At 41.1% G+C, this 15928-nt stretch overlaps 1 protein-coding gene across 3 annotated transcripts in view; it reads right to left on the reverse strand.

Moving 5' to 3' along the window:
* SLC7A14 (solute carrier family 7 member 14) overlaps positions 1–15928 on the reverse strand; it is a 162474-nt gene that overhangs the window by 120487 nt on the left and 26059 nt on the right. The window contains exon 1 of one of the 3 annotated variants that reach the window (XM_056565167.1): positions 4181–4281. The exons of the other annotated variants lie outside the window; for them this stretch is intronic. The gene's annotated coding sequence lies outside the window, so the exon portion shown is untranslated. Of the gene's footprint in view, positions 1–4180; positions 4282–15928 lie in introns of those variants that run through there. 3 annotated transcript variants of the gene reach the window in all.

Below are 15928 nucleotides of genomic sequence, written 5' to 3' on the forward strand. Positions count from 1 at the left end.
GACAGTTCCCGAGACAGGTGTCATCAGAGAGCACTTAGACAGAAAAGAACCACTCAACTTCAGCAGCTAAGTACTGAAAGGATTAAGATTTTTTAATAGAGGTAATTTACAAATCTGTTTAACTTTCTGGAGCAAGTTGATATATATATATATATATATATATATATATATATATAAATTTCCTGGATAACCCCTTTTACAAAACTACAGAACTACAGCTTTTTTGGTGCTTCTTGATGTATTTTTTTATGCCTTCCCCCGCCCCCCCCCCAAAAAAACATGATTGGTTGCAGTGGGTTCAAAATACCACCAGGGTACACAAACAGAGGTGAGAGGGCAGAAAGGAACAACAACACTGGACCCCTGAGGTTTGTTATTTTTACATCTCTAGTTTTTTAAGCAAATCAGAATACAATGTTGACGCTCTGGTGAACATATTAACCTATTCTAGCTAAACAATGGCATCTTATGCTATGAAGACACCCCGATTACTTTCTAGTCTAACTGAATGGTACTATAAAATATAAATGAAACAGTTCTACTAGGCTATAGGCGGGGAAGAAGGGAGCAAAATTGGGACAGTTAGAATGAGAAAAGGAAGAAAGGGAAATCAGGATTGTGTCTAATAAAATTACATTTATTGTGAATAGTAAATGGTATAAAAGTGAGATCCCAAGCAGGGCCCTTGCTTAGGACACCTCACAACACAAGTAATTTAAAAATAGTAATTATATACATTAAAAACTAGCGATGCACAAGATAAAATCAATGAAATAGTGGGGACATATGTTTACTATTTATAAATTACTTGTATTGTGAGGTGTCCTAAGCAAGGGCCCTGCTTGGGATCTCACTTTTATACCATTTACTATTCACAATAAATGTAATTTTATTAGACACAATCCTGATTTCCCTTTCTTCCTTTTCTCATTCTAACTGTCCCAATTTTTCTCCTTTTTTTCCCACCAATAGCCTAGTAGGACTGTTTCATTTATATTTTATAGTGTTATATTTGGCACATTGGGTATGTGCAACACAGTATCCTCGGCTTAGGCCCCTTCCGTTTTATGTAGAGCTCCCACACCTATGTATTTTGTATCTAACTGAATGGTGTCCATATTACGTTCCAGACGGGTTCCCAGTCATCTTGAAAATCACCATAGTTAATTGAAGTGCTATTCAATGTATCTCTAGCGAGTTATTTCAGTCCATCTGCTCTTGACTAAAGAAGATGCGGATTTGCAGGGAAAATTCATATATTTCAATTTTATAGCAATTCAAATGTTTAAAGTGAACTGCGGACCCATGTGAAAAATGAAAGCGGAATTACAACAAGCAGCTAAATGAAACTGTAATGACAAAACAGATTTATAACCTGGCTTACTTTAACGAAAGAACACATTTTCTGAAGAAGGCAAATGGGTTATTGATTTATTCTAAGAAAAAAAATGTTGTCTGCATCTCCCTGAGTACTGTGATCCTTGGCATAATGCCTACAGGTAGCTTGTTGGGAGTACATTTTCCATTTATTAAATTAAACCATAAAACATCATTTTCTATATTGGCCAGAATGTAGAATAATGCCAAATGCATTTTGGCTCCATATACAGTATATTACACATCCTTTAAGATTGAGTGTCCGATGGTTCATTTACAAACAGAGATTAGGATGAGGTGGCCTTTCCATACATATCCTAATCTATATTAGGTAAAACATCTATGAGGTAAAGCTTCCTCTACTAGCTACATATCACTGAATGGAGTGGTGTCAGAGAAAAAGGCATTGTGTTGGTTACTAATTACAAAAATCATGACGTTTGATCTGGTCATAAATCAGCTTAAAAAGGTATTCAGGAGAGGTAAAGGCTGGATATACTAACAAATATCACTACAGCCTGCACTGTATGTGAAAAGAAGGAGGCTGTAGAGAAGAAACTAAGCTGAATTTCTAAAAAATAAATAAATACCGTCTTTTTCGCCATATAGGACGCTCCGGCATATAAGACGCACCGAATTTTAAAGGAGGAAAATCTAGAAAAAAAATTAAAATGGTATTCTGAACCAAATACAATGTAAAGTATAGGACAGTTGTTAGGATTCGGCAGGCAGGAGGTGGATCCTCTGTGTCAGAGAGGGATTGGCGTGGACCGTGTCGGTGGACCGGTTCTAAGTTGCTACTGGTTTTCACCAGAGCCCGCCGCAAAGCGGGATGGTCTTGCAGCGGCGGTAGCAACCAGGTCGTATCCACCGGCAACGGCTCAACCTCTCTGACTGCTGAGATAGGCGCGGTACAAAGGAGTAGACAAGAGCAGGGTCGGACGTAGCAGAAGGTCAGGGCAGGCAGCAAGGATCGTAGTCAGGGGCAACGGCAGGAGGTCTGGAACACAGGCTAGGAACACACAAGGAAAGGCTTTCACTGGCACAATGGCAACAAGATCCGGCAAGGAAGTGCAGGGGAAGAGAGGAAATATGGACAGGGAGCAGGTGGAAGCTAATTAGGCTGATTGGGCCAGGCACCAATCATTGGTGCACTGGCCCTTTAAATCTTAGAGAGCTGGCGCGCGCGCGCGCCCTGAGGAGCGGAGCCGCGCGCGCCAGGACATGACAGCCGGGGGCCGGGACGGGTGAGTGACTTGGGGTGCGATTCACGAGCGGGCGCGTCCCGCTATGCGAATCGCATCCCCGCCGTCAGAGTCAGTGCAGCGCTCCCGGTCAGCGGGTCTGACCGGGGCGCTGCAGAGAGAGGAACGCCGCGAGCGCTCCGGGGAGGAGCAGGGACCCGGAGCGCTCGCCGTAACAACAGTGATCTTCAACCTGCGGACCTCCAGATGTTCCAAAACTACAACTCCCAGCATGCCCGGACAGCCGTTGGCTGTCCGGGCATGCCAGGAGTTGTAGTTTTGCAACATCTGGAGGTCCGCAGGTTGAAGACCACTGGTATAGGAGGTAATACTCACGTGTCCCCGCCGCTCCAGACCCGTCACCGCTGGATGTCACCCTCCATCGCTTTCGCCGCGTCCCCGGGGTGTCCCCGTCGCTCTGGAACGTCTCTGCTGCCTGGTATCCTCGCTCACCGTCGCCGCCATCACGTCACTACGCACGCTGCTCCTATTGGATGACGGGACGGCGTGCGCGACGACGTGATGACAACGAAGGAAAGTGCCGGCCATGCAGGGGATCCCGGCACGGAGCAGACACCGGGGAGGCAGGTAAGGTCCCTCCCGGTGTCCTGTAAGCTGTTCGGGACGCCCCGATTTCAAAGCGGTGCTCCCGAACAGCCCGACTAAGCAGCCGGGTTAGTGTCACTTTCGCTTCAGACGCGGCGGTCAGCTTCGATCGCCGCGTCTGAAGGGTTAATACAGGGCATCACCCCGATCGGTGATGTCCTGTATTAGCCGCGGGTCCCGGCCGTTGATGGCCGCAGGGACCGCCGCCATAGGACAGGGTTTTAATGTGTATTTGCCGTATAAGACGCACCAACTCCCCCCCCCCCCCCACAGTTTTGGGGAAGAAAAAGTGCGTCTTATACAGTGAAAAATACGGTAATACATATGTAGAGCATTTTTTGTTTGACAATATGAGTACATTTATTTAATGGTGTACATCATCTTCATTGATGTTAAAGAGGTTAGGGGATAACTAACTGATTACTTGAGATTTATACACTCCATTAGGGTGATACCACAAGTATTAGAAATTTTTGTTGCATATTTTCTGTAGATTTTACTCCTATACACAGAACATGGGAAATCTGTCACTAATCCACAACATAATAACTATGCTGCAGGTAAATTTTACAACTGTTCTGATCCACATGGATTCAACCAAAGGGTGAAAATTTATTTTGTTTTCTCCAGGCAACAGCACGACAGCAGCAGATACATAAAAAGTATTTAGCATTTTTTTCACTGAAGTGCTGCCCACATTGCAAAAGCCTCAAGTGCCTAATGGCAAATACAGCCCTGGCTATAGGCACAAAACTGGAGAATTGCGGTCAAGAGAGCAATATAGCAGCATTTCACATTATACCCTGCAGGAAATTAGATTGGCATTGTCAGATCGAAAAACCTTTTATTTTGTTACTGAATATAGTTGTTTAAAATATTTTGAATATTTAATTAAGAAAACAGCTCCTGAAAATCCCACCACTAGGGGTCCCCATACCTACAGGGACACTAACCTTTCCTGCAACAGCATCAGGCTTCATCAGCAGACCCACCAATCACCACCACAAGGAAGGGACACGCCCCCGTCCCCAGAGAGGATTACTTACACTGTGAGCTAACAAAAAGAGGTATTTTTATAATAAATATAGGTGTTAGAGGCATACAATTTTTATGTATATGGTCAGGATTAAGTACTGAGTATCATACATTTTTTTGTGGGATCAGACAGGTACACTTTAAATGCATTCCATTAATGCACCTAATAATCAGGTCTCCTGAGTGGTGTAGACCCAAGAGACATGTAAAATATTTCAGCCCAGTATGGCAATAGAAACAGGTAAAATATTAAACAATTCAAATAAATATGTGTCTCAGAATACAGGGACATTTTGCAATCAACGGTATTATTGTCCTCTGTCAGGGAGCTAACATGAAATAAATATACAATGGTATGAACCACAGTAACAATAGTGGATTCAGATCAGCAGGTTTATCCTACTGGGGTAAAGGGGTACTTCGGTGGAAAACAATTTTTTCTAAAATCAGACAGTGCCAAAAAGTTAAACAGAAATGTCAATTACTTCTGTATACTACAGAGGAAGTTGTGTAGCTCTTTTTTGTCTGACCACAATGCTCTCTGCTGCCCCCTCTGTCCATGTTAGGTACTGTCCAGAGCAGGAGAGGTTTTCTATGGGGATTTGCTTGTACTCTAGACACGCAAAAAACGCAGAGGTCAGACTGAAAAGAACAACTCAACTTCCTGTGGAATATACAGCAGCTGATAAGTACTGGAAGGATTAAGATTTTTTAATAGAAGTAATTTACAAATCTGTTTAACTTTCTGGCACCAGTTGATTTGAAAAAAATAATTTTCCACTGGAGTACCCCTTTAAGGAATTTGAAGCTTTGTTTGAAAGGTTTTCCTACAAATATTTTTCAGTGTGAAACTACTGACATCCATAGTACAATGTGAGAGAAACCTGTTAAATGTTATATATTGCAGGTGCATGGACAGTTGTACTGGGCCACTTGACCATCAGTGTTTTTCCCCAAGAACCTTTTTTTGCACCATGAATCATACCTGAAGTTCCTCATTCAGCAGTTTCAGTAATTTTGGGCTGAGAACTTGAGAACCAGTGAAAATGAATATCTTATCTGCATATACATCTGCCTTAGTCATTACACATGCTAAGGAAGCACCTACATTCAGTAAAGCTACCACATCAGCACTTATTAAAGGGACAGTGACTAAATATATATTTTTCTTATTCCAAAGCAGTGAACTACCAAGCTGTATTCAAGCATCTGTATTTCATTGGATTTGGACAAAATGTTCAGTAAACATGAATTGCAAAGTGAGTAGGTTTTTACTGTTCATACCCTAACAGAGTCAAGCTGTGCACATAGTCATAATGCAGAATTGCATGCTGTGCTGCATGTCCTACATGCATCTTTTTTGCTCTCTATATTCCTGTTACCTGGTCACAGCACCTCCTTAAAGGGGTACTCCGGTGGAAAACATTTTTTTTTAAATCAACTGGTGCCAGAAAGTTAAACAGATTTGTAAATTACTTCTCTTAAAAAATCTTAACCTTCCCGTACAACTGTATGCTACAGAAGAAATTATTTTCTTTTTGAATTTCTTTTTTGTCTTGTCCACAGTGCTCTCTGTTGAAACCTGATGCCCATATCAGGAACTGTCCAGAGGAGGAGAAAATCCCCATAGCAAACCTATGCTCCTCTGGACAGTTCCTGACATGGACAGAGGTGTCAGCAGAGAGCACTGTGGACAAGACAAAAAATAAATTAAAAAAGAAAAGAACTTCCTCTGTAGCATACAACTGCTAATAAGTACTAAAAGGATTAAGATTAAATAAAAGTAATTTACAAATCTGTTTAACTTTCTGGCACCAGTTCATTTAAAAAAAAAAAAATTCCCCCGGAGTACCCCTTTAATTCCCAGGGATGTTGCTAGCAGGTGTAAATTACAGTGGAAATCTACACCAGCTCAAACTGGCATAGATTTCTGAGGCTGCCATATGGGGCAGCCTCAGATGTGCCTGAATTTATCAAGAAGGACTTTGCTTAAATCTGTCATCAGTGTCACCCACACTAACCCATTGTACAGGCTTGTAGTACGGATGACACTGATGATAACGATACCTACTGGTCCCCACCTCTGTCCTGCCATAATTCATGGCACATGCAACTGACCTAATTGGTGCCGGGAGGGGGGGGCCTTTCCATGTCCCCTGTGCATGGTGACATCCAGGCGTCATCTTCCTATCAATGCCTCCTCCTCTGTGCTGAGCCTCATCTGCTGCAGATTGGAGCTGCTTTTAGCAGAGGCTCAAGGAAGCATAAGGAAGAAGGCATTACCATGCGTCAACATGCAAGGGCAGCTTGGGAATGCCTCCTATGCACCATACAGGTCATTTGCATGTACAAAGACCCAGGATTTCTGTGTAATGGAGGCAAAGAGCTAGGGCAGGTAAGTATCAGTGTCACCCGCACTACAAACCTCTACAACAGGTTAATGTGATACTGATGACAGATTCTCTTTAAGAATGAGATATAAAACACTTGTCTTAGTAAATCCCCCAAACCCTATAAAAAATATTCTTAATCATTTTTGATCAATAACATAAATGTCCTTCCATTGGAATGGCCCTAGATGCATAGCTAATCTTATAATAAATTGCTGCGGCTTTACTATAAGTTTTCTAATCACATGACTTTTACATTTGAAAAGACTTGGAGCCTGTTGACCTGTCAATATTTCTTCTATGGATTTCAGGATAAAGACTTTAGTAAAATATTAAGCAACCTGTTTAAAGGCAGAGATATGATATCTGTTAGGAGGTCGTGCAGTAGCATTCAAAGAGTAGCTCCCGCCATGTAAAAAAAAATGTTTCTGTCCTTGCCTATTGCCCATCTATCGCTAACCCCATCCCTGCCTTAAAAATTTTTTTTACCCCCTTGCTAATATATTTTTGTCTGCCTGGTAGTGTGCTCACTTACCAGGCAGACTTCTCCAGCAGGCGCAACTTCACTGATGCCTGCTGGGGGGCCGACTTCCGCCCTTAGCTAATCTATGCTGTGTTATCCAGGGAGGAGGAGTATAGGAGCATTGCCCACCTGCTGTGCTATTCTACACCGCCGAGACCCAGGACTGAAATGAAGTACAGGTAAGTGAAATAAGACCTCACTTACCCGTACAGGACATGTACAGTCCTGGAGCATCAGTGCAGCCCTGAGATTCAGTGCCGCGCTGCCTCCAGATTGTACATGCTGAGGGTGGGCAGCCAATGAGCGCATGCAGCTGCGAGGCCAGACAGCCAATGAGCACAGCCCAGGCATTCACAGTGCTGGCTCCCGCCTGTCTGATTGACAGGCAGGAAGCAAGCTTAGGCAGACTGCAGGCAAAAGCTGGCCACAGCAGGCAAAATCCGGCCACTAGGAGACCCCTAGTGGCTGGATTTCTAGTGCGAAAAATAATAATTTAAAACACAAAGTAAATAATAAAAATATATTAGAGATATGTTGTAGTACATAAGTACTACAACATATATAAAAAAAAAAAGTTGATGACAGTGCCCATTTAATAAAATGTGTATGTTTATCTTTGAACTGGAGGGGTGTATAACTTACTGAAAGTAGGATCAGACAGTAAAGAGTGATGTTGTGTTCTCATGTTGCAGTCAAATTTAATTTTTTGATGCGTCTTTTGACTGCCTTAACCTTGATTTAATTACGGTACGGTCTCACAGTGCATAAGCTTTAGTGTTTTCTGAACCGTGGCATGGTGCTTTCCCATTGAGATTAATAGCTCATTTGGAGTGCAGGTCACACCGAGTATTTTGTATATCTCATGAACTTAATATTCTACAGATTTTGCTTCAGTGGTGTGCTGCATATTATTTGTACATTACCTCTAGCTCGTGGAGGAAGTTGAACAGGTTTATGCAAAAACAATATGAATAATTATAAGTTCAGTATGAGAGATCTGAACAAATGCAAATGTGTAGTAATAAACCACATCGGAACAGCATAAAGTGTACAACAAAAAAACACAGGAAAACATGGCTTGTACACTGTGAGACTGAACCCTTATTAGAAGAGTCTGCGTATTTTCTGAAGCAATTACACCATTCAGAGAACACAACTAAGTTATGTTGTTTGAACAGGATTAGCAGGTAATTGAGAATATACAGACTATTCTAATAATTGTTATACGCCTGCTTCTTCTGAATGCAGTACATGATGCAGTCATAATACAGGTCTTATTCACACTATGGATTTAAGCCAGATACAGTTAAAAAAAAAAAAAACATTAAAGGAACAGCTGTTTTTCCTGCAAAAACGTCTAAAAAAAACTGAATTTTTTTCTACCTTTTTTTAAAATAAAAATTTCCCGATTTGTCTACATCAGAAAATGCAGCCGTAAACATTGTGTGAACATGGCCTTAGGTTGTGAATCAATCAAGCTGAATTTTTTGTCAGATGGCAGTTGCAATACAGATGGTTTTCTCTAATTACAACCAAAATGTTTGGATTCGTGCCCAGGAGAAATACTAATAAAAATACTATTATCTTCATGTTAATGTAAGTATTTTCCTGTTGTGCATATGTCAATAGAAATAAGGCATATGCCATGAATACATATACATAGTGTATGTTTCATGCTATTTGGTTATCCAAAGACAATGGATGCATTGAGATTAAAGGACTAGAAAAGTGTTTCCCAAGCAAGGAGCCTTCAGCTGTCCCAGTAGCCTTTGGCTGTCTGCAAATGCTGGAAGTTGTAGTTTAGCAACAGCTGGAGGGTCCCTGTTTGGAAAATACTAAATTAAAGGGGTATTCCAGGAAAAAACTTATATATATATATATATATATATATATATATATATCAACTGGCTCCAGAAAGTTAAACAGATTTGTAAATTACTTCTATTAGAAAAAATCTTAATCCTTTCAATAATTATCAGCTGCTGAAGTTGAGTTGTTGTTTTCTGTCTGGCAACAGTGCTCTCTGCTGACATCTCTGCTTGTCTCTGGAACTGCACAAAGTAGAATAGGTTTGCTATGGGGATTTGCTTCTAAACTGGGTGGTTCCCGAGACACGTGTCATCAGAGAGCACTTAGACAGAAAAGAACAACTCAACTTCAGAAGCTCATAAGTACTGAGATTTTTTAATAGAAGTAATTTACAAATCTGTTTAACGTTCTGGAGCCAGTTGATATAAATAAAAAAAAGTTTTTTCCTGGATAACCCCTTTAAAAGTAATATTAAGTGATATGATGCTTGCCAAAATGTATACTGACAGACAGCCTTCAGTATAAGAGATAACAACAGAAGCATTGAGCATCAATAAAAAGTAAAGGTGCTCAGTTTTCTGATGATCATAGATTTCTGATTGTTTCATATTAAACAACTAAATGTAGGGAGACAGCACTCCTACACACCAGCTGCACTACGTGACTGTGCATGAGCTGATGTGCAGGGATAAATGTTCTCTCTGCATTACCCAGCTACTCACATGATACAAACACTACAATATTGTATAATAGCTGGCCAATTAACCATATCAAATTCACACTGAGACTTAAAAAAATGTATTTCACCAATGAGCACAATGCATCTGCTTTCCTTATACTGTATATACAATTTAATAAGAAGACTATACGTTATAAGCAGTTTTCCACCATATGTTTAACCCCCACTGGGACCCTTATGATCAATAGAGCAGGGGGTTCTGATGACAATGGTTCCTCCTTACCCGCATGACCGCAGTAAGGAGGCACTTTTTATGGAGCCACAGATGTTTCCATAGAGAAGCAACACACAGACATGACCACTAACTTCATGTAAATGTTCTTCGGTTGAATTCATACCCAGGATCCCAATGTCAAAAGGAAGCAATGTTAGATAGCAAAAATCCTCGCATTAGAAAAAGGTTTTCTGAAAATATTGATTTTAGTGGGGCTGGACAATTAGGAGAAGAATCTGGTATTCTGCATCTCAATGCCTAGAAGGAGATTTATCAAAACCTGTGAAGAGGAAAAGTTGATGTGTTGCCCATAGCAACCAATCAGATCGCTTCTTTTATTTTTTAAAAGGCCTCTGAAAAATGAAAGAAGCAATAGGTTGCCATAGGCAACTAGTTAAGTTTTGGTAATTCTCCCCACTAATCCTTTGGTTCTTTCTGGTGATAAGCCGCCACCAAATGTTTCTGGCAGCGGTTTACTCTCCATTGAAAATACACTTGGACAGTCCCCCTCATGCATATGTATAAGGTGGGGCTCCTCTCCTTTTAAAGGTATACAGGCACATTAAGTCATATAGATACAGCTTGGCCAATACAATAAATAAATGAAATATTTGTAGCCTATATGGTAAGAAAATACTAATCTTAGTCTTTTTAATTAGATAAACTCGATGAATCAGAGGAAGAGGGCAACTACTCTTGAAACATAATGTCCCTTTATTATAAAGAAATCTTTCTCTTTTCTACACATTTCTGAAGATCGATATCTAAGAATCTTGACACTACTAGCTTATGATCAGCAGTACCCGAGACAAAAAGACAAGCATTGGTGTTTATGCTCAATGATCTCTATTAGATGAACGCAACATACATTGTTAATTGTTATCCAACAAACTGAAATACATAAATACAAAAACTGTGATAAAGATTTAACAAAATAAAGCTAAATCTCATGGAATAGATGAAGGTGCAAATCATTTGCCAAAAGTCCCCAGAAATGAATGGAAATATTTATTTCATGAGATCCATTATAGTAGATCTAATATTAATAAGCAAATTTATCAAGCTAGCTATCAGCCAGGTATACCTACAGAACACATAATATCTGGGATACTGTTTGTCTATGACGTTACTATCTCTGGCAACAGATTGAGGGACAAATATTGATTCAGAAGTATGATGTGGATACTTGATGATTTGTGGCCTTGTTTTCAAACAATGTTAAACACCAGTATCTGTAATACAAAATGTTAGACTGTTGACTCTGTATAGAGCTTTTTATTAAAGTGTACATGTCGCTTTTGACATGTCCTAGAGACATGTCAAAAGCTTTGACCAGGCCGGGTCTGAGTGTTCAGACCCCGACCAATTGTTAGGATGAGCGGGGAGAAAAGTATGGCTGACCGAGACCTAAACATGTAGACTCTGACTGATCACAACTTTTGGCATGTCTCTAGGACATGTCAAAAGCTACATGTACACTTTAATAAAAAGACAGTGCCCTTTTAATGATTTGGTGGGATCCTAAAGGGGGTTATCCAGCCTGTAAAAGTTAATGGCTATCCTATATAAAAATAAGATTAGACAATGTAGAGTACATCTTATGGAACAATGTAATATTTTTTTGAACTGTTCATATACGGTAAAATGTGTCAGAAAGAAAATCCGTATATTAAGATACAGGACATTATACACCTCTCTGTTTGCCATATGGAGTTGTATTACAGTTGTGTATGAGTTCTTATTCAGAAGAGTGAGAGATTGCAATGTATATTGCCAATTTATAGAAATTTATATATATATATATATATATATATATATATATATATTGTGATGACTCGCTCTTGCAAATAGGTGCGGTTGCAGTATAGAGGCAAGGAGACAGCGTTTTCCAAATCACAAACAGTCTTTAAACGTAGACCAAAGGAAAACATAACAAAAGTCCACCTGTAATCCTTAGGTGTTTGTTCACACCTGAGTTCACGCCATGTGGCGTCAAGCAAGTCTTATCCAGGCCTGCAGCTAGGCTGTCCAGCAGCTTCCACTCTTGGAGCAACCAGAGGGAAGAACTCCACACACAGCTTTCTCTGGCACTGTGAGTTGCAACTAACAAATCCCCCTCAGCTGGTGAGGCAGCCTAGCTTTAAGGCCAACAAAAGCCGGCCTGGATTGTGGGGAATGACCTCCACCCTGCACTTGGTCATTCCCAGGAAGAGCCATCCCAGTGTCTGTACCGCAGCCCAGACACTAGAAAATTACCGGCTCTTACCTCACCAAGGCCAGGAACCTTGGTGACACATATGGCCCATCAACCACCATACCTTTCACCATCTCACAATATATATATATTTAAATGTTGGCACCCCTGAACTTTTTCTAGAAAATGAAGTATTTCTCACAGAAAAGGATTGCGGTAACACATGTTTTACTATACACATGTTTATTCCCTTTGTGTGTATTGGAACTAAACCAAAAAAGGAAGGAAAAAAAGCAAATTTTACATAATGTCACACAAAACTCCAAAAATTGGCTGGACAAAATTATTGGCACCCTTTCAAAATTGTTGAAAAATAAGATTGTTTCAAGCATGTGATGCTCCTTCAAACTCACCTGGGGGCAAGTAACAGGTGTGGGCAATATAAAAATCCCATCTGAAAGCAGATGAAAAGGAGAGAGGTTCACTTAGTCTTTGCATTGTGTGTCTGTGTGTGCCACACTAAGCATGGACAACAAAAAGAGGAAAAGAGAACTGTCTGAGGACCTGAGAACCAAAATTGTGGAAAAATATCAACAATCTCTAGGTTACAAGTTCATCTCCAGAGATCTAGATTTGCCTTTGTCAACAGTGCTCAACATTATCAAGTTTGCAACCCATGGCACTGTAGCTAATCTCCCTGGGCGTGGATGGAAGAGAAAAATTGATGAAAGGTGTCAACGCAGGATAGTCCGGATGGTGGATAAGCAGCCCCAAACAAATTCCAAAGATATTCAAGCTCAGGGAGCTTCAGTATCAGCGCGAACTATCCGTCAACATTTAAATGAAATAAAACGCTATGGCAGGAGACCCAGGAGGACCCCACTGCTGACACAGTGAAATAAAAAAGCAAGACTACATTTTGCCAAAATTAACTTAAGTAAGCCAAAATCCTTCTGGGAAAACGTCTTGTGGACAGATGAGACCAAGATAGAGCTTTTTGGTAAAGCACATCATTCTACTGTTTACTGAAAACGGAATGAGGCCTACAAAGAAAAGAACACAGTACCTACAGTGAAATATGGTGGAGGTTCAGTGATGTTTTGGGGTTGTTTTGCTGCCTCTGGCACTGGGTGCCTTGAATGTGTGCAAGGTATCATGAAATCTGAGGATTACCAATGGATTTTGGATCACGCTGTACAGCCTAGTGTCAGAAAGCTGAGTTTGCATCTGAGATCTTGAGTCTTCCAGCAGGACAATGACCCCAAACATATGTCAAAAAGCACCCAGAAATGGATGGCAAGAAAGCGCTGGAGAGTTCTAAAGTGGCCAACAATTAGTCCAGATCTAAATCCCATTGAACACCTGTTGAGAGATCTTAAAATTGCTGTTGGGAAAAGGCGCCCTTCCAATAAGAGACCTGGAGCAGTTTGCAAAGGAAGAGTGGTCCAACATTCCGGCTGAGAGGTGTAAGAAGCTTATTGATGGTTATAGGAAGACACTGATTTCAGTTATTTTTTTCCAAAGAGTGTGCAACCAAATATTATGTTAAGGGTGCCAATAATTATGTCCAGTCCATTTTTGGTGTTTGGTGACATTATGTCCAATTTGCTTTTTTTCCTCCCTTTTTTGGTTTAGTTCCAATACACACAAAGGGAATAAACATGTGTATAGCAAAACATGTGTTACTGCAATCCTTTTCTGTGAAACATTTCAAGGGTGCCAACATTTACAGCCATGACTGTATGTATATATATATATATATATATATATATATATATATATATATATATAATTATTATATATTTATTTTTATTTTTTATAGAAAAAAACTATTTAATAGTACTTAAAAAAAAATGACAGTGGGTATACCCACACAAATACTAAGCGTTATAGTTTGGGTAATCAATAGTTGCATAGTAATTTCAGTCTAGGTACAGCTTGTTATATAGACTGTTGCTTTTGTTGCATCATTAATTCAGGCAATCTTTAGTATAGCAACACATCCAACATCTATGTCCAAAATCACTGTAGATCCTCTATAAAGTGCATATGAATTAAAGATGATGAGTATAACACAATATGAACGCCATATATATTTGTTAATGATAGGTGGTGGTAATTGTTAGTACAGTTATTAGTACAGTCCATCCATATCCATCTCAACATGTAAGCCAATATTGCACTGTCCCTGGCGAAGCAGCAAAGCTTGGATAACTCCCAGTATAGTCTGTTAGTGGTTAGTAATATAACCCATACACATCCACACCAGTAAGTTCCTAGTGGGTATTGCACTGTCCCGTGTTGAACAACACACATAATTATGATGTTAGTAATTAGTGGTTTAACCCATATTGGTCCATGGTATGTTTATAGACATTATTGCACCATCCCATACTTTGTTGTTGCACTAGAATATAGACTGCATCATTTAACATAGTGCTAACATCTATTGGACTTCGCCACATAGAGAATCCATTTAGCAGTATAAAACATTCACCTCATAATAGAAAACCTTGCATCCTGGACTTGCTTCTTTTAATCTCGTATATCAAATATTCCTTCTTTTATTATTCAACGCATTTCCAGCTGTTAAGTTCATCAGGAATCATGTAAACAGCATTACTTCAAAGGCATCGTAGTCTCACTTCAGCGTGTAGTGGACATGACACTGATGGCGGCCGCCATCACAATATCTTCAGTGCTATATACTAGAGCTGGGCGGTATGACCAAATATATGTATCACTGTATTTTTGTAACTTATGGCGGTTCCACGGTATATAACGGTATTTCTTCCCCCCCCCCAAACCATGTGACTCACCAGCGCTGTTCTGCTCCCCCCCCCCCCCAAATCATGTTACCCGCCAGCACTGTTCTGCTCTCCCAAATTAATTATCAGCCCAGCGGGATACTACTCACATATGTCACCCGCAAGCACTGCCCTCCTCCTCTTTGTTGGGGGCCGCCGGCGCTGGAACTCACTGAACACCAGTGGTCTCCAACCTGCGGACCTCCAGATGTTGCAAAACTACAACTCCCAGCATGCCCGGACAGCCAACGGCTGTCCGGGCATGCTGGGAGTTGTAGTTTTGCCACAGCTGGAGGTCCACAGGTTGGAGACCACTGCTGTACGGTGTATCCCTATGCCCGGGCTGCAAAAGATAAAGAAAATAAACTTTAACTTACCTACGTCGGCCACACGCCGTCCAGAGCTCCTTACATGACAGTGGGCTCAGCCTATAACTGGCCGGAGCGGAACATCGTTGCGGCCGGTGATAGGCTGACGGCTGTCCGACGTTCCCGTCCCCAGCGTGTGGCCGACGTAGGTAAGTTAAAGTTTATTTTCTTTATCTTTTGCAGCTCGGGCATAGGGATACAGCGTACAGCAGTGGTCTTAAACCTGTGGACCTCCAGCTGTGGCAAAACTACAACTCCCAGCATGCCCGGACAGCCGTTGGCTGTCCGGGCATGCTGGGAGTTGTAGTTTTGCAACATCTGGAGGTCCGCAGGTTGGAGACCACTGGTGTACAGTATAGAGTTCCAGTGCCGGCAGCCGCAACAAAGAGGAGGGGGGTAGTGCTTGCGGGGTGACATATGTGAGTAGTACCCCGCTGGACTGATAATGAATTGGGGGGGAGCAGAACAGTGCTGGCGGGTAACATGATTTGAGGGGGGGAGCAGAACAGCGCTGACGGGTAACATGATTTGGTGGGAGGAGCAGAACAGCGCTGACGGGTAACATGATTTGGGGGGGGGAGCAGAACAGCGTTGACGGGTAACATGATTTGGGGGGGATGAG

Source organism: Hyla sarda, chromosome 3 (assembly GCF_029499605.1).
Source record: "Hyla sarda isolate aHylSar1 chromosome 3, aHylSar1.hap1, whole genome shotgun sequence".
Lineage (NCBI taxonomy): Eukaryota > Metazoa > Chordata > Amphibia > Anura > Hylidae > Hyla > Hyla sarda.